This window comes from Prionailurus viverrinus, chromosome D1 (genome assembly GCF_022837055.1).
Source record: "Prionailurus viverrinus isolate Anna chromosome D1, UM_Priviv_1.0, whole genome shotgun sequence".
Classification (NCBI taxonomy): domain Eukaryota; kingdom Metazoa; phylum Chordata; class Mammalia; order Carnivora; family Felidae; genus Prionailurus; species Prionailurus viverrinus.
This window is the reverse complement of record NC_062570.1, coordinates 25767999-25786295: the sequence shown is the minus strand read 5'-3', so window position 1 is coordinate 25786295 and position 18297 is coordinate 25767999. Positions and strand designations below refer to the sequence as shown.

General features: G+C 48.1%; 1 protein-coding gene across 2 annotated transcripts in view; it reads right to left on the bottom strand.

The window, feature by feature from the left end:
• FLI1 (Fli-1 proto-oncogene, ETS transcription factor) overlaps positions 1 to 18297 on the bottom strand; it is a 120887-nt gene that overhangs the window by 56504 nt on the left and 46086 nt on the right. The window lies entirely within an intron of this gene.

Below are 18297 nucleotides of genomic sequence, written 5' to 3'. Positions count from 1 at the left end.
TGGGGACAGCGCTCTGTCATGCTTTCTTGCCTGACTCCTAGAGAGGATAGCTTCCTGTCTTAATCTGATGATTCAGTTTGCCCAGGAACGAGGGCAGAATTTCAGCTCTGTGGATGGGGGCAGTCGAGGAGAGGCCCTCTGCAAGACCCTCAGTCTTCCTGCTCATACCGTCCCATCGCCCGGAGGAAGTCTGGCTTGTGGATGCCTGAATTGTGAAAGAAAGCCTTGCACTTTGCAGAGATCGCCTACCAGCCAAAGCACCACCATAAGATTCTCCCACTATTCCAACTCACATCACATCACGGACCGGGGTGTGAAAATCACTGTATCGCATAATCACACCAAAGTAAGGGGACCGCTTTGCAGAAAAGAACGACACAATCTAGAGGGCAGGATTAATTTACAATCTGTATAATCTACAATTACACAATCTATAATTAGGAAGAGGAGATGGAATAATATATGACAAATATCTAAACAGCTTCTGGCAGGGCGCCTGGGAGGCTCAGTCGGTTAAGTGACTTCGGCTCAGGTCATGATCTCACAGTTCATGAGTTCGAGCACTGCGTTGGGCTCTGGGCTGACAGCTGGGAGCCTGGAGCCTGCTTCGGATTCTGTGTCTCCCTCTCTCTGTCCCTCCCCTGCTCACCCTCTGTCTCTGTCTCTCAAAAAATAAATACACATTTAAAAAAAGAGAACAGTATCTGGCATATAGTGACCCCCAATAAATGTTAGGTCTCATGATTACTGGTGTTCAAGTAAAGATTCTCTCAAACTACTTGTTATGGGGTCAATCATTCCCTTAAATTCACATGTTGAAGCCCTAACTCCAATACCTCAGAACCAGACTGTATTTGGAGCAAGGGCCTCTAAATGGGCCTGATTCTGTTAAAATAAGACGTTTAGGATGGGCTTAATCCAGTCTGACTGGTGTCTTTGGAATAGAATTGTTGGACGCCCAGAGTCCCCCATGTGGAGAGGCAGCAAGCCATCCGCAAGTTAAGGAGAGAGCCCTCAGAACCCGCCAGCACCCTGATCTTGAACTTCCAGCCTCCAGAACTGTGAAAAAACAAATTGCTGTTGCTTTAGCCACCCAATGTGTGGTGTTTTATTACGGCAGCCCCAATACGCCACCTTTACGTAAGCCCTCCCTACACCTGTCAAATTACAGGCTGCTCCACCAGCTAAAGTCACTGAAGTCGCTGTTTCTCCTGGGGCCATTCTCAACCCCAGCAGGGCAGCCACATTTCAAAGAAAAAGGCTCTTCTGTGGCTGTTTCCTGCTGGGATCAGGGAAGAATTACTGGAACACACTCCAGGAAGTCTGCTTCTGCACCAGAAGGCTTTGGATAGTGTAGATACGGCCAGAGATGGCAGTTTCAAAGCTGAGCTACCTACACAATATTGAAAGGCTCCCGTCCCCCAAACAAGTGGGTGTTCCTTGATTCAGACCTAAAATACGCTGGGATCCTTGCTCGTTTTCCACCTAGTGCCCTTGTGTCGGGCTCAGAGAAAAGGTGTGCTGCCTGGAACCACTGTCTTATGGTTATTATATCCATTCTCCATGTCAGTTAGGGACCAGACCTGCCTTTGTATCCCACACCAGTTTTCAGTTGTCATCCAGGCCCACAGTGTTACGGTTCTAAGTTGAAAGGTTGACACTGTAATCTTCCAGATAGTTCAGCATGAGTCCCTGAAATTCCTAGGGTTCTATACTAGGAGCAGAGATGACGTTACCACCACCTAGGACCCATAAATGTGCTTTTGGTGACAAAGGTGGAGAACACTCACCAGTTCTGCTAGAAAAAGAGACTACGTTCAAGGAATCGTGTTAATCGCACCACAGGGTATTGTCTTCTACTGGGGAGAGCGGCTTTATGCTCCGTCATGCACAAATCTTGGAGTTTCCAATTACAGAATTTCTCATCTCCCATCTTCTAGGTTAGGGGAGAAGAAATTGAAGGAAGGAGGCCTAGGAGGCAGGACTGGGGATAGTGATGCTCTGGGGAAGCATGAAAGATCCCTCTCACCATTAGCCCCAAAGATGGTGGGCCAGGAAGCAAGAGAAAGCAGGGTTTCAAGTCCAAGGGGGCCACGCAAGGTGTCAAAACCAAGGTTCAACGCAAAGATTGCAACAGAAAACAGATAAGACAAGTTGGGGGTTCTGGTGGCAGACCGTGGAGAGACTTCTTAAGGAAATGAGAATGCAGACTTACAGGACAAAGTGTAGGTGTAGTAAAGGGCACAAAACCTGTCCAAACTCATTTTGGAAAGTAGCTCACAATCAGTGGAAACTCCAGTCAAGTGGCAACATCGCAGGACGAGAGATCCCTGATCTCCTCCAGAACATCTGTCGCTCCTCCTGTCTGACTTGTCTACCTCCAGGCACGTGTGCCTTCCCAACGCCTGTCTTCGTCGGGCTCTTTCCACTATGACTACACACACTCGTATGCTCTGCCCTCATTCAGCCCACTTTGCGCACGGAGCTCCCTTGAAAGTCATAAATACATCCTGCCACAATCCCTTCTCCGATACCTCCCAGAGCTCGCTCCGTGTTGACCGTAGCAAATCTACTGTCACCTGCTTGTTTTCCCACAACTCAGCTTAGCCCCAGATGTCCACCCTTACATTTCACGGCTTCCTCTCCCGAGACTCCTGCCCAGCGCTAACTGTTTTCCACTGCTCCACTCAGCGGGCCCCACTCACATACACTTCAACGGTCCTTGGGCCGTGAGTACCCTTTCTTTGTCCTTTCCACCTGTGCACATATCCGACGCTTCTCATTTTCTGAGGCAAACAAGATCTTCCTCACCCATGAAACGTTCCCTGATAATGCCCTGTGACTTGTTTGAGCTTATGAAAGCCCAGTGAGAATACTGCGTGGGTAGGCGCATACACCGACACACGTACTCTCTCTCTCTGTCTCGCTCCCTCTTCCTCTCTCTCCCTCTCTGTTTTCTATTTCCAGTCATTGATAAGCAAAGGGCTTTTTTTATTTTTAGAACAGTATGGAGAAAAGAATTAGTGGTTGGGGGACGCTGGGAAAAAGGAGTAAATGAAGGAAAACAGCTCCCTGTCTGGCCTGCTGGACTGAATTAAGAAGTCTACTAAGGGCAGGAGACCAGAGATGAGGGCCACTAAGTGGGAATAATAGATTTGGGCAGACTAGACCCCAAGCAAGCTGATTTGAGATCCTGGTGGAAAATGAACGCTGGGGAGGAGAACATTCTCACCATCTCTGAAAGGAACTAGCACCCTTTTGGCCATTCAAGGCTGGAGCTTTAGGAGCATCCCAAGACGACACCCCTTCTGACTGTATGATGGGGAACCTTCTCTGAGGCGCTCTAGTGGCAGTGGGTACAGGGAGGGGGGACAGGCATAGAGGAAAAGGCAAAAACAGAACATGGCACTGGGCAACTGACTTGTGGCCAACAGACTTGTGTTAGGGACTCATGTCACGGTAAATGATATGGGTGTAGTGACGAAGGTGCCACTATTACCACGTGAGGAGCTATGGAGCTGGCAGATACAGCTTTTCACATGAGCCTCTCTTGCTATCTTATGCATGTCTTATAAAGCTGTTTACTTTTACTTCAACCCCTAAAACTTTGAAAAGTTTATACATAAAACTCCTACTTGTACTTAAAACTCTTCACAGGAAGGACTTGTTGGTCTTCATGAGCTTTTCACTGATGAATTGTTGATGAGAATTTCATTTGGGGATGATAGACTGAATTTAGAAAGAACTTCAGCACGAAAATTCACAAGCTATTCTCAGTGACGAAGTTCCTTCAGTTTTTAACGACCTCACTGTTTCTGTTGACTTTGGACAGGACACGGAAGACAAGTAATTCTTCTAAAGACTGTTGCGTCCAGGTTGCTTTAGAGCATGCGACATAAAAATTGACTTCCACGTGAAGAAGACAGAAAGCATGGGATCCCTAACCCCTTGTGGTACTCAGTTCTACGGTTAATCCTCGGCTTAGTAATTAGATCCTGAAAAGCATCTTTCCTTTGCTAGAAAGACTAGGCCTGTAAATCAGGGTGCTCTGGGCCCTCAGTCACTGAGTCCTAGACCCAGAGGGAAGCACACAGTTCCCTGACTCCTACCACTTTAGTACCCTACTTGACCCATTTGCTGTAAAGCCCAGACAAGGGCAACTTGGAAAGGCAGCTTGAGTTCAGAGCTAAGTGGATGGCCATATTTGCCCATAGAAATGCTGACCAAGCTGTGTTAACCTTCCTTCCCATGATCCCCTGCTGGCCCAGGGAGCCAGCAGAGGTATATGGCCAATGGGGTACTCGTCTTGATATGGGACTCTCCTTACCCAGTTTGGGTGAGATGCCATTAGCACAACACTTATAATATTTCCTGCATTCTCATTATTGAAGATAGATCACAGAAGTCAATTATCATAACACATATTAAGCGCAAAACACTGTTTATATGAGTAATCTGATTTAATCCTCTTAGCAATACTTAGCAATACTATGAGGGATGTGCTATTACTACCTCTATTTTTTCAGATGAGAAAATGGCTAATTCAGAGAAGTGAAATAACTTGCTCAGGTCACACAGCAAGTGAGTACAATCTGGGATTCAAATTCAGGTTTGCTGCCTGGGCACCTCCCAGGGAGACTATAAGCACTTAGAGGGCACCTCTTGAGTTTATTGAGCACAATCTTTAAAGTTGGATAGATATGACCTCAAATCTGAGCTTGAACAGCTGCTCACTTGCACACCACCTACTGTAGTTTATTTATACTCTATGAACTTCATTTCTGTATCCGTAGAATGGGGGGATAATAACAGTACCTCACCTGCTTGATTCTGAATGAAGGTAACACGAGATAATGTAAGTGAATTTCCCAAATAGAGTGTCTAAAGTTCTTAGGACATAATAAGTACTCAAATCTAAAAGAAGCCCAATGCTGAGAGATGGCATTGGGACCCTAGTGCTGGAGTTGTGATGGGGGGGGGGGGGGCAGATAAAGCCAGAGATCTACCTCCTTCTCCCTGGTGTGGGTTACTTAGAAGTAATGGAAGTTGCCTAAGACTCAAAATTAGCAGGTTCGGAGATAATAGTTACATTTTGAAATGCAAATTCCATGAGTTTCTGAACATACAGCCTACTTGGCTAATGTGTTTCCACTCTTCTTTTTCAGACTTCTAGGTGACACAGACAAGATTCTGTTAAATAGCTATTAGGGGTACCTGGGTGGCTCAGTCGGTTAAGTGGCTGCCTTCAGCTCAGGTCATGATCTCACAGTTCATGGGTTTGAGCCCCACATTGGGCTCTGTGCTGACAGCTCAGAGCCTGAAGCCTGCTTCAGATTGTGTGTCTCCCTGTCTCTCTCTCTCTGCCCCTCCCTCGCTCATGCTCTGTGTCTCTATCTCAAAAAAAAAAAAAAATTTTTTTTTAAATTAAAACAAAATAGCCATACAAGTGAGGAGAAGAGCCATTTACTGCTGAGATAATCAAAATAGTAGGTGGCTACTCGTATTGCCATTCATATGTCGTATATGCAATAAACATCAGAAAAATGCCATGAGTAGGTCTGTGAGTTCACTAAAAACAACAACAGCAAAAAAAACCCTTTACTTTGGAATTTGTCATATATATCTTCTCCTTTCTTTCTTTCTTTCTTTCTTTCTTTCTTAAATACTAGCAGATGTATCTTCCCAAAATTTATTTTCCTTAGATTAAGGCAAATGTTATGTCCCATGTGCCTGTCAGTTGGGTGATAGGGGACTGTGGTCAGAGCGTTGCCACATGATGGCCTGGCTGATATCAATGATGAGCAAACAATTGCATCTCTGAAAAAGCTTTGCTGAAGCAGAGTTGGAAAAGCCCTTAGCGTATCCAAAAAAAAAAAGGTTTAAGACGGGTCCAGAGAATCTCCCCATTTCTTTTTTTTTTTTAGGCTTATTTATTTTGAGAGAGAGCTTGAGCAGGGGAAGGGCTGAGAGACAGGGAGAGAGAGGATCCCAAGCAGGCTCTGTGCGGTCAGTGCAGAGCCTGACTCGGGGCTCAAATCCCCCAGCCATGAGAGCATGACCTGAGCTGAAACCAAGAGTTGGGCACTTACCCGACTGAGCCACCCAGGTGCCTCAGATCTCCATTTTACTCAGGAATACATGAAAGAAATTTCTGCCGTGGTCCCTCCCGTCCACAGGAAGAATGCACCCATCATCCATAGTTATGAGTCAAATGGAGTCAGAGGAGGAAAGTCCCTGATGCCACCGTGGAGGGAGACCCTTTCCCTTGCTCACCCTTACAGTTAGGCTGAGTTTTATGCTAGCCCGGGGAATGACCCAAGACATGGGGTCCCAAGAAGCACGAATTTTACATTGTTTCCTCTCCCCTTATTTTCCCTCTCTCCTGTCCTGAACCCCTAAAGGACAGGTTTCTGTGGCTGATGAGCTTTGCTCTAGGAGGGTGAAAGGATGTCAAAAGCAGTCACGCCAAGGTCCCTGCTGCTGCCCTCCTCGGCGGGTCCACTTGACTTGCAGACCAGGCCTCCGGAAAGCTGATCTCTGGGTCACTGCAGGGAGCACACAAGCTTTGGCTTTTTGTTACATTCTTTGCATAAAGACACCAAGTCCCCCGCTCTTGCCAGCCAGGGAGCATACACAATTCAGACAAGAGCAAAATCCTCTGTCTTCTCGGCTCTCAGAAATCAGCAGGCTCTGCTGCAGTGAGAGCATCCAGCTCCGGGCGGGGACCTCATCACAGCCACACTGAAATACCACGAGGAGGGGGTAGCAGCTATCAGTTCGTTTTCAAGCCTTTTGCTTCACTCTCTTGTCTACCTACTGGCCCAGTACCCACTTCTTGTTCATTATGTCGGTCCCACAGATGGACAAAGAGAAAAGAAGGCAAATTTTAAGACAAGTTGGAAAAGGAGGAAGGAGGCACCAAATATTAAGCAGAAGCCCCTCTCACAGGGTGTAGAGTGGGAGCTGCCTGTGTTCATATCTGCCAGGTTGTCTTTTCCCAAAAGGGCCATAACGATATTTCCAGTCTTTGCCACTCCCCATCAGAATGCAGGCTCTACTTCCCTCCCCCCCCCGCCCTTGATCCCAGATGGGACTTCATGACTGCTTCAACAAACGGAAGGTGGCAGAAGTGACCTTGCTGGACTTCCAAGGCTAGGTGATAAAAGGCATTACGACTTCCACCTGCTTCTTGTTCTCTCTTGGGTCTCTAGTCCTTGGAAAGCAGCCACCATGCTGCAAGGAAGCCCAAACCAGCCCAAGCCAAGAAAGTACAATCATGGAGAGGCCCACAGCGAGAGGAAACAAGGCCACCAGCCACCAGCCGGCAGCAACCTCCAGACTTGGGAGGGATGAGCCTTCAGATGAAGGTTTGCTCGTGAGCATAATAGTTGTTTTATGCCACTAAGTTTTGGTATAGTTTCTTAGGTAGCCACAGTAACTGGAACATTTTCTATCGTGTTCATCACCAACAAGGGAACCCATATCCAGAGGAGGCAGAAGGTGATTGTCTAAGTATCCTTTTCACCACGGTTACTGACACTGGCTTCAGGAATCAGAACCAGGACTAAACAAACGGGGTAACTGAGGCACAGAGCATAACCTCTCTAGGTTCACACAGTGAGGGAGGGTCAATCTCAGCCTGAGGGTGTAGCTCCTCTGATAACCACCTATCAGAATTACCCTTAACTAGCAACGAGAAAACAACAAACAAACAAAAGGCAAACAAGGGTGACTTTTTTAAAGTAGAAAGAGGGGCGCCTGGGTGGCTCAGCTGGGTTAAGCATCCGACTTTGGCCTAGGTCATGATCCCATAGTTCTCTTGAGCTCGAGCCCCACATCAGGTTCTGTGCTGGCAGCTCAGAGCCCGGAGCCTGCTTCGGATTCTGTGTCTCCCTCTCTCTCTGCCCCTCCTCTGCCCAGGCTCTGTCTCTGTCTCTCTCAAAAATAAATAAACATGAAAAAAAATTAAATGCATAAATTAGAAAGAATAAATAGAACATGCACTATTTCATATTGTGACGCTTATAAGGAACTACTACAATCATTACCTCATTTAGCCTTTTAAGATGTTTGTTAAGATCATGATACTATTAAAAAGGAAATTGAGGCTTAAAGAGGTTCATACTTGCTTCACGTCCCTCAACTAGTGAATTGCCCAGCCGGTGGCCTGACTGCAGAACTTACACTCTTCCCCTAAACTAGTTCCAGCCCGTGAACTATAATCCTAGGCCGTGCCAGAGAGCCAAACCTGCCATGGAAACCCAGAGTGCTTCGCTGATTTCTAAAGTATTTTATTGAACTCTGTCCCCCCTGCTCCCCTTCACTCAATCCACCCACCCACCCCCAACTTAAATCTTCACTCGCTGGGGAGGGGGCTCTGCAGCGGGCGACCCAGGGAGAGGCAGCCAGCCAAGTTCCTAGAAAATGGAATTAGAATCCTTTGCAGATGAAAGTACTTTATTTAATGGAGTTTAATAAATTAAGGGAATGAGCCTAAATGGGTTCAGAGAAGAGGGTCTCTGTGTTCTGTAAAGGTATGCCATGTAACAGAATCCAGAGCTGTGGCCTTGTGTTAATCACGATCCCCATTAGATGCTTCTCCAGGTCTCCCATGGGTATCTACCTTTGCCTGTTGACTTTGAGTTTTTACAGTCACTGTTTTGACCATAACCACATTTAAAGGGCATCTCTAAACATCAAAGTTAAATTCTCCTCCCACAGAGAATGATTTTACTGCTGAAAAGAAAAAAGTGCTGAATATGGAAACTAACAGGAAGGGGATAGAAGGTTAGTCTGAACCCCAAGACAGGAACGTTTTATAGAATGCTTTACTTTCTGTTTCTTTACAATGGGTCTGACCTCTCTTCAACCTGCTTTTTCTCGATGACAAAGGTGACAGCAAAAGGGTCAGCGAAGATCTGTTATGTAGAGTTCGTTACATCTGACCATCCAGGAGTCAAGCTCCTCTCCCATAACAGGGACTGACCTGACCCCTGAAGTGGATCCCATGGTGCCACAGGGGCAGACCCGAATGGGGATGGGAAGCTGAGGCTCACTAAGGTTAGGGAGCTTAAATGTTCACTTCTGTGAAATGGAGCCTATGTTCTCCTGCCAGTTCAGAAGGGCTGACGGGGGGTAAATAAAGCCCTCGCTGGTGCAACCGGGGATGATGGACAGAGCTGTCAACCCCAGATGCCATGGGGAGAGGCGGGTAGGGAAGGCGGAAGTCCTGGCAGGTGACCCAGCTGGACCAGTCTACCAAGTAGACTCCTGGTAGACCAGTAGTTCCCTACGTACTTTTTTTTTTTTTTTTTTGCTGCACATCACTTATATTGGGACAGTATTCTGTCTGACTTCACAGGGGAGGCTGTTCCAGTCATCAAAAATACTGGAATATTTCCATACCAGTGGCTCCACTCCCTTCTCTGTCTGGGGACCACTAAAGGGTCAATGACTCCAAGACGAAGGATTAGTGCCCCAGTGCCCGTGCCATACAGGTGGTTATGTATCTGAATGTTTCCCCGGATCTGGAGGGTGGTTTTCTGACTACAGAGGTGTTGGCGAGTGAGGACCATTGAAGATACAGATGGGGCAGGGAGCATGTCTGCTTCAGGAGGGGTCGAAAGGCAAAGGGTGGAGGAAACAAACCACTCTGGCTCTGTCCTCACCCGGTAGGGTGTTGTTTTACAAATGTGTTCTCTTAAAAGGCACCGGTTACAGGTTGGGTCAAAGCAGAGCGTTACTGGCTGTGTGCATTTGGGCAAACTACCCAAGCTCTTCGTTCCTGGAAAATTTTAACTGTCTTCTATCAAATGTTTAAGGCTCTCTGACAATGGCGAACGGCCTCACTGCCCTGACCACAGAGAGCTGAGGGCTTGGAAGAAGCGTCCTCTGTGGGGAGAGGCTGCAACGTTTCCTCACAAAGTCTGCGTTTCATTCAGTGCAGGGTCTAATAGAATAGCCTCGGAGCCAGGATAAAGTTCCTGACCTTTCTTACTGCTTGAGAGTGGGAGCACTAAGAATTGTCCTTGGAATCTTGTCCTTATGGGTCTGGCTTGGTAGCTGGACCAAGAGGATCTCAATCTGGTCTGTGGGGACCAGACGAGACGCTGAGTGACAAAGGGAAGGGGTCAGTGAGGCGATTCAGATCTGAAAGGATGGGCTCCCCCAAGGAGCAGACAGCTGTCCACCAGGGGGTGGAAATGACACTTTCCACAACGTTCATAAGTACCAGGGAGAGGAGGAAGTAGATGGCAGGTGCCCTTGGGTGCTTCTTTGACTTCTGGGGTCATGGGAACTTTCCCATCCTTTTTCTCAAAGACCAGCTCTGCTGCTGGAGGTGCCCTGAGGAGAGGAACCCCAATCAGTCTTATTGTTTGTTTCCATTCCTAGTCGCTTGCTCCATTCTGAACACCCCATCGGTGTGCAATAACCTTTTTTTAGTGGATAAAATCCCTGGAACTGGTAGGAGACAAAGAGACTCCCGGCCCCTGCCAGCACCTTGACCACCACTTAGACTTCCCATTCTATCTCTTGGCCATGAGCAATTTCGATTAAGCCCTGGACCCCAGGCTTGTCCAGTTTTTTGGTTTTTAAACAGCCACACCCAGAGTCAATTTCTTGTTCAAATTTAAACACAAAGCCACTGACCGATCCTTCTCAACAACCACTTGAGGGCCCTATTCCTAGAAGCTATGATCTTATCTGACAATTGCCTCGTGCGACAGTTTCCATGGCAACTGGTGCCCTCATAATCACAGGAAAACCACAAGGAAACATGCACCCGGGGGTGGGGGTGGGGGTGGGGGTGGGGCTTTGCTCTCTTCCTTCCAGCTATACCCAGGGAGCACCCTGGACGGGGGAGACGAACGCAAAACCAGACTTAAGAACCGGAGGGTCCAGTCCTGTGCACACCAGTTGGGAAATGTCTGCCAGCCTCAGCTGGCACTTGCCAGGGAGAATGCCATTTCACCGTGATGGACCAGCTAGGTGTCGTGCAGGGGACTCCATTTTATTTCATTTCCTCAGGAGACACTGGGAACAGAGGAGCCCCTGAATCCATCTCGTAGCTCTTAATGGCTGTCTCCTTTCCCTGATTCACGCTTGAGGAGTCACGCTTGGCGACCTCAAGCCCATCGAGTCCTGAGTGTGCAATACCTCCAACTCTCACATCTGGATGAACCATGCTATCCAAGGTGCTTAGTCCTCTTGTGGCCCCACGGCATATGGTTACCGTATTGTTGCAGGGACATGTGGCAAAATCCCTGAGGATGGAGATGATGGAAGGAGGTGGTGCCTAAGGAGGTCCTTTCCTGGGCTGGCTCGGCAGCCCTGACCTGCCTCTGCCTAGCTTGTGTGCTTTATTTTATCCTGTTCCCTCTGGGCACCCTCTGCTCACATTTCTGTCCTCTTCACTATTCCTGCATCCTGCCCCCATTTCTTCTCTCCCTCTCTTGCTCCTCCTGTTGCATTTTAATGTTCTGTTAACATATTTTTAATGTTTATTTAGTTTTGAGAAAGAGAGACAGAGCGTAAGCAGGGGAGGGGTAGATAGAAAGGGAGACACAGAATCTGAAGCAGGCTCCAGGCTCTGAGCTGTCAGCACAGATCCCGACGCGGGGCTCGAACCCTCGAACCGTGAGATCACAACCTGAGCCAAAGTCGGACACTCTACCGACTGAGCCACCAAGGCACCCCTCCCTTTTTTTTAATGTTTATCTATTTTTGAGAGAGAGAGACACACACACACAGAGTGTGAGCAGGGCAGGAGCAGAGAGAGAGGGAGACACAGAATCCCATGCAAGCTCCAGGCTCTGAGCTGTCAGCACAGAGCCCAACGCGGGGCTCGAACCCTCAAACTGTGAGATCATGACCTGAGTCGAAGTTGGACGCTTAACCGACTGAGCCACCCAGGTGCTCCTTAATGTTCTAATTTTAATAGATTCTCCTCTTGTTATATAAGACCCAGCACTCTGAACCTTTAGACACCTATTCAATATACATTTCTTGACTGCTCTTTTGGTGTCTGCAAATACCTATGTGAAAACCAGCTGGCTTTTTCCGTCACTCAAACCAGCTATCCCTGCACGGCACTGCCTTTCCTCGTCAACCCTGCCTCCTCAGGTCTCATTTACCCACCACACTTTTATGGAGGACCCACTGGGGGTCAGGCATTCGGCTACGCACAGGGGATACAAAGATAAATGAGACCCCAAACTCGCACACTTGCCCTTAAGGAGCTCAAATCTGGGCAGAAGACTGATCCACACTTCGATACTTATGTAGGGGTGGGACGAGAGGGCAGTGAGTGAGGAGCTCAGGGAAGGCTTCCTGGAGGAGGTAGAGCCTGAGATGGGTGAAGGGGACCTTCCAGGATGCCTCAAGTGCTACCACCTCCAAGAAGTTTCCCTGCCTCCTGCAGCCCCCCACTGTCCCCTCCACCACTAAGTCATCACTTTATTCTAGACGGCTTTGTCACATTGCTTTTGTTTTCATTTCGCTTGTGCCATAGAGGGTAGTTTTTCATAGGTTCACATTCTGTCTCTCTAACCAGACTGTAAATCCCTCAAGGACGAGTTTTCTTTGTGGCTTTCCATAGGCCTTATTAACCCTTAACTAAGTGCCTCGATTCCCTCATCCCAACAATGGGCACAAGACAGGACCCACTTCAAGTGGAGTGGGTTAGCATATGTAAAGGGCTCCCCACTGGGTCTCTGCTCTGAGAAGGGGGTGGAGCCAGACTGACCGGATCTGGACTGGACACTCACCACTTGTTAGTTCTGTGACCTTAGGCAAATTCTTTAATCTCTCCGTGCCACAGTTTCCTTTTCGGTAAACTAGGGATGATAATAATTGTATTCTAAACTCATGCCTGTCACATAGTAAGCACCCTCTGAGCTTAGTCTTCTGAGTATGATTCACAGATTCTAATGTAAGAAAAGCACATCATTTCCCTGGGCCTGTTTCTCGCGACATTAGACCGACTGAACTAGATGATCCACAAGACCCTCTCCAGTGTGGTGTAGGATGGATCCTCCAGCCCCATTTGCCTGGGACCATCCCAGTCTATGCCGATTGTTCCAGAAAATGCTACATAATACCTCCTTTCACTCTCAAAATTATTCCCATTCGGATGATGCATCGGATGGCCAGCCTAGCTATGAGCAAGCTAGGAGATCTCAGTGTATCGTAGCTTCATGGGACCACTGCCCTCCCTTCCAGGGAGGAGGTAAGGGGAACCGAGGACAGCCTGGTCTATGCACAAAAAGCCAAGCATCCGCTCCTCTTGGAGCTCAGGCTGCATCCCCGGGACACAGCTGGTCTTTCGGCTGGCAGCCGCCCTCAAGGCAGTCGCCCACTGGGTTGGCCTTCATCCTTGCTTGACTTGAGTGCCAAACCTAGGCAGTCTGGCACCAGGCCTCCTGTCTCTCGGCATCCATCTATAGGAAAAGCAGATATTTTGTGAACAAGTCCCGCCATGGCCTTCCAATGAAAACATCTCAGTGGGATTACATGGAGATATTTTCTTTGTCAATCTCAGTAAAGCTATTTGCACAGAAAGCCCAGCTGAAGCCCACTGACAGTTCCTGGGGACTTGGGACTGATTTAGTTACTCTATAAAGGGTACTTAGTGTTCTACTCTTGGACGCTTCTGAAGGTATCGGCCTTGCCCAGTAGGAGCCTGTCTGTCTCTCTCAAGGGCATGTGTCATGGTGGCAGTCAGGCTTAATCCTTGATGTCTCAGAAACTTAAAGGAAATGGGAAACTAGCCCGCCAGGTGGGGATGCCCTGAGGAGATGTCCAAAAACCTCATCAGCTCCTTTTTCCTTCTCGGTTCCCTTAACTCCAGGCTCCATTGTCAAAGGCTGTCAAGTTCTTATACTGCCGCTTCCGCTTAGTTTTCTGCGTGGTTGAGATCTCCCACGTTCATTACAGGCTCGGTGATTTCCATAAGAAGGCCAAAATCAATGAGGTCAACCTTCCCAATCCTGCCCTTCTCGGGAAACTGGGAGCAACATGTCCCTGGGGGCACCTCATAGGCACCTTGCTCCTTCTAATCCTGACCCAAAGAACAAGCCTGAATGACTTTTCAAACATGTTAAGGATTCTGGAAAAGAACGAGAACGTGCTCTATAACCTCAGTCTTGCGATAAAATCAGAATTAAGAAACAAAATGTGATGGGGCGCCTGGGTGGCTCAGTTGGTTAAGCGCTAAGGTCATGATCTCATGGTTCGTGAGTTTGAGCCCCATGTCAGGTTTGCTGCTGTCGGTGCAGAGCCCGCTTCAGACCCTCCGTCTCCCCCTCCGTCTCTTTGCCCCTCCCCTGCTCATTCTCTTTCTCTCTCTCTCCCAAAATAAATAAATAAACTTAAAAAAAAATGTGGGGTGCCTGGGTGGCTCAGACGGTTGAGCGTCCAACTTCAGCTCAGGTCATGATCTTGTTTGTGAGCTCGAGCCCCACATTGGGCTCTGTGCCGACAGCTCAGAGCCTGGAGCCTGCTTTGGATTTTGCATCTCCCTCTCTCTCGGCCTGTCCCCTGCTCGTGCTCTGTGTGTGTCTCTCAAAGGTAAATAAACATTAAAAAAATTTTTTTAAGAAGCAAAATGTTTAGCTTATTATTTTTTTGTCTTTATTTTTTTAGAGAGGCAGAGCGCAAGCAGGGGAGAAGGGCAAAGAGAGGGAGAGAGAGATGCGTAAGCAGGCTCACGCCCAGAACAGTGCCCGATGTGGGGCTCAAGCTCACGAGAGCGAGATCCTGACCTGAGCCAAAATCAAGAGTTGGGTGCTCAACTTACTGAGCCACCCAGGTGCCCCAATATATTATTCTTCTGCATAGAAAGACATGGAACTTGTAAATTTATCTTTTAGACCAACACTGTCCAATAGAAATTTCTGTGATAGGAAATATTTTAAAATCTGCACTGTGCAACAGAGAAGTCACCAGGCCTGTGTGGGTATGGAGCATTTGGAACGTGGCTAGTGCAACAGAGGAACTGAATTTTAAAATCTTAGTGAATTGTAGTTCATGTCAATTGAAATAGCCACGTGTTACTAGTGGTGACTACTGTGGCCAGCATAGGTTGTAGATACCTGTGCTTGGTGGCCAGACTAGGCGCTACTCAAAACATGCAAAAGTCACGTTGGCTATTTCCTTAACGTGTCCATCCTCTCTCTTTAGGGGAGCGTGAACATATTTCCCACAAAAAAAGCATTCATTCGTGGATGCATTCGTTCATTTAACAAGTATTTATTGGGCATGTGCTATGTACCAGGCTCTGTAATAAAATTCAGGACCATGTCAATGGAAAAATGGCATCACAGAATGTTAATAGCATTATTGCTACTAGAGAATTAGGACATTTGTAGAAACTTCCCCCTACCCCTGATCTGACCCTAGCTCTTCAGGGAAGCAAATATCAGACAAGCACGGAGATGCCTTTGTAAATGAGAGGGTCGCCCCTGGGCGGTAAGTAGCAAGGAGCAGCTCCAAATCTGCTGTGTAATCACAGCCTGTGCCTCGGGGCGGGGCTGGAGATGGGGGAGGGGGAGGGTGTAGTGAGAGAGGGAGAAGGGGAGAGAAGATCCTGAACTTAATAGGGCAGGAATTACGGTCTGCTGTGAGGATTAAAGTAAATAAGAACGAGGCTCATAAAAGAATTTTGGAAAGTGTAAGGTACCCGCCCTGTCACTTTACCACAGCTCATGTAACAATGGACCGTGTCTTCTGCCACGTGTAGCATCCCAGAAAGCAATAAAGCAGCTGAGCCACTGCCTCACGAGAAGGTGGCAGAGAAGGTGGCAGGACGCGAAGTACTGAGAGATGGCCCAACCAACTGTCAAGGCAGGGGGATTTCAGAGAAGGAGGCAAGCAGTGAACTGAGCAGGAATGTGGCCCGAGGGGCAGGGCGTTAACACTTCATCGACTATCAACAAATGTACTGCAGGGACTTTCCTGGTCATAAATAGCCAGCTAGGACCTCAACATTTCATCTCATCCTCTGAAGAGCATATAGCAGAGAGAAGGGGGCATAGACTCGCCGCCACCACCCTCAAAGGCTGTTCCCAAGAGATTTGGAAGGGCACCGTTCTCCATTTAGTAAAATGGAGTTGTGGCTCTCTCTGCAGGGTCCTCTAACGAGATACCTAGATCTCCAGTGATCTGGAAAAAGCAGCGGTAAGGTGCCCCTGTATCCTGACTGGCTGGAAGGCAAACTCTGCTTCTCCTCGGAGACCCAGAGCCCACATCTGAGTGGGCCGGTGATTTTACGTTCAACCGGAGCTTGCAGACTGTGAGCTCCTGGCCTTGTAACACATCCCTGGTGCTTCTCGAAGGTCCAGCCCTTGGGAGAGCAGCACTGGACTAGCACAGCTTGGGGGCTCTGGTGTGCCAATGCTGCCTGGTAGCCCTTCCCTTTTTCCCTTTAGGTTAACAACAACATTTGCATGAAAACAGGATCTCTGCTGCTGCACATTCTCTCCCTCCTCTCTCCCTCCCTTCCTTTCTGGTCACCCTGTCTCCGTCTCTCCCAGGCTGTGGTTCAAACATCTTCTAAGCCATGACCCACCAGCGCAGCCCCATCTGACCATTACGATGCTCCACGTGACCATGACCTCACCCCTCTGAAGGGAAGATTGTATAATACTAATTCACTCCACGTCTCTACTGTCCACATTTGATGGTTGAGAAAGACTTGCTCTAAAACATTCACTCTTGTAACCCAAAGGGCTTCCCACACTGTAGTTTTAGAGGGGGTTTCCCCTTCCCTCCCAGCAGATCAGTCCTCATAATTATTTTAATATAGGCTTATGGGAAAAAAAAATTGTGTTCTCTAGGCACACAGAAAATTATGGGGCAAGGAGGAGAGGAGGGGATCCAGGCAAGGAGAGACCAGAGCGACCATATTTACCAGGTATTGTTCTTTGACAACCCAACATTGTTCTAAGATTTCTCTGACTTGTTTCCAACACTCTCAATGGAATAATTCTATAAGCACCAAATGTAAACTCCAAAGGGAAAAGTGAAGAGATGGAAAACTGTCGTCGTTAAATACCCTTATTTGTTGTGATAACAGATGTACTCTTTCAGTAAATCGTTCAGATCCTATGTGGGTCCCTCGAGAGCTTTATAGAGAACACCCGTCGGTTTAGAGACAGCCCGATCACTCTCCCTTCGTGTGCATGTGTTCACCCATTCCCAATATTTATTTCAATACACAGCTTCTCTTCCAACTCCCACCTTGGGTCTGAGGATTTCTTGGGGGATTACTCTCTGCACTCGTGGAGCACAGCCATGCATAGACGTCGATAGCAAGGAGGCATCTATTTCCTTCTACTATCGGGGCAAGTGAATCAAGGCCCATGTGTCTCTCACACGCGGGGACAAGAGGCCCAGCTGGAGGGTCTGGCCAGACCCGATGCAGCTCAGACGTGGCCCTTTGCTCCTGCAGCAAGAGGAAAATCCTGTCAAAATGGCTTAACGATCTTCTAATATTTCCATGCAATTAAGGCCACATCTGTCTCCCAGGCCCCCACACTCCTTTGCTAGTGCACAGACATGAACCAAACAGTCTGTCTTGTCGATCTGGAAGGTAACAAAGAGCTCCATTCATAACTGTAGGCACTTTCGCCATGTTTTTTTTTCAAAGTAAAATAGAGTTTTCACTTTGAGAATAACCTGTGTGGCAAGCAAGCGAAGGATTTTTCCCCCCTAATAAATCAAATTCAACAGCCTAATAAAATGCTGGCTCCCCCATTCCCCCCCCACCCCCTCCCCCCTCCCACTGTCCCACTCCCTGCCAACAATCCCTCTGAATACAGACTAATGGGCGCACCCAAAGATGGTAAGGGGTGGTGAGCTGGGAGCAGGAAGGGAATTCAAACACCTTTTGAAGGTGTGATGGGTTTGTCTGGCAGATGAAGTCCTGAGATGGGTGGGGGCAGGTAGATACATAGCCTTCCTTCCCCTCCCCCACCTCACCTACTTGCTCAGCCTTTCTGGGCTGGTTTCAAAACACTCCTTTTCTGCTGCTGCTCCCTTTACCCCACTACCCATCCCCAGGCATTGGGTAAACCCTCTGCTTCCTTCTTTTGCATGTGGAGGAACAAGACAACCACGTTCCAAGGGATGGAGCAAGTTGGACCACACCTGCTGCTGAGCCCTGCAGGAGCTTGCTTCTCCTCAGAACAAGGCTGAGAGATCTCCCCGGTCTTTGAAGCCTCCAGAGAGTGAGTTTGCAGGAGATAAGTGCTGATAAACATCGAGTTTGGTGCTTATCTGCAGCAAACACAATCTTTT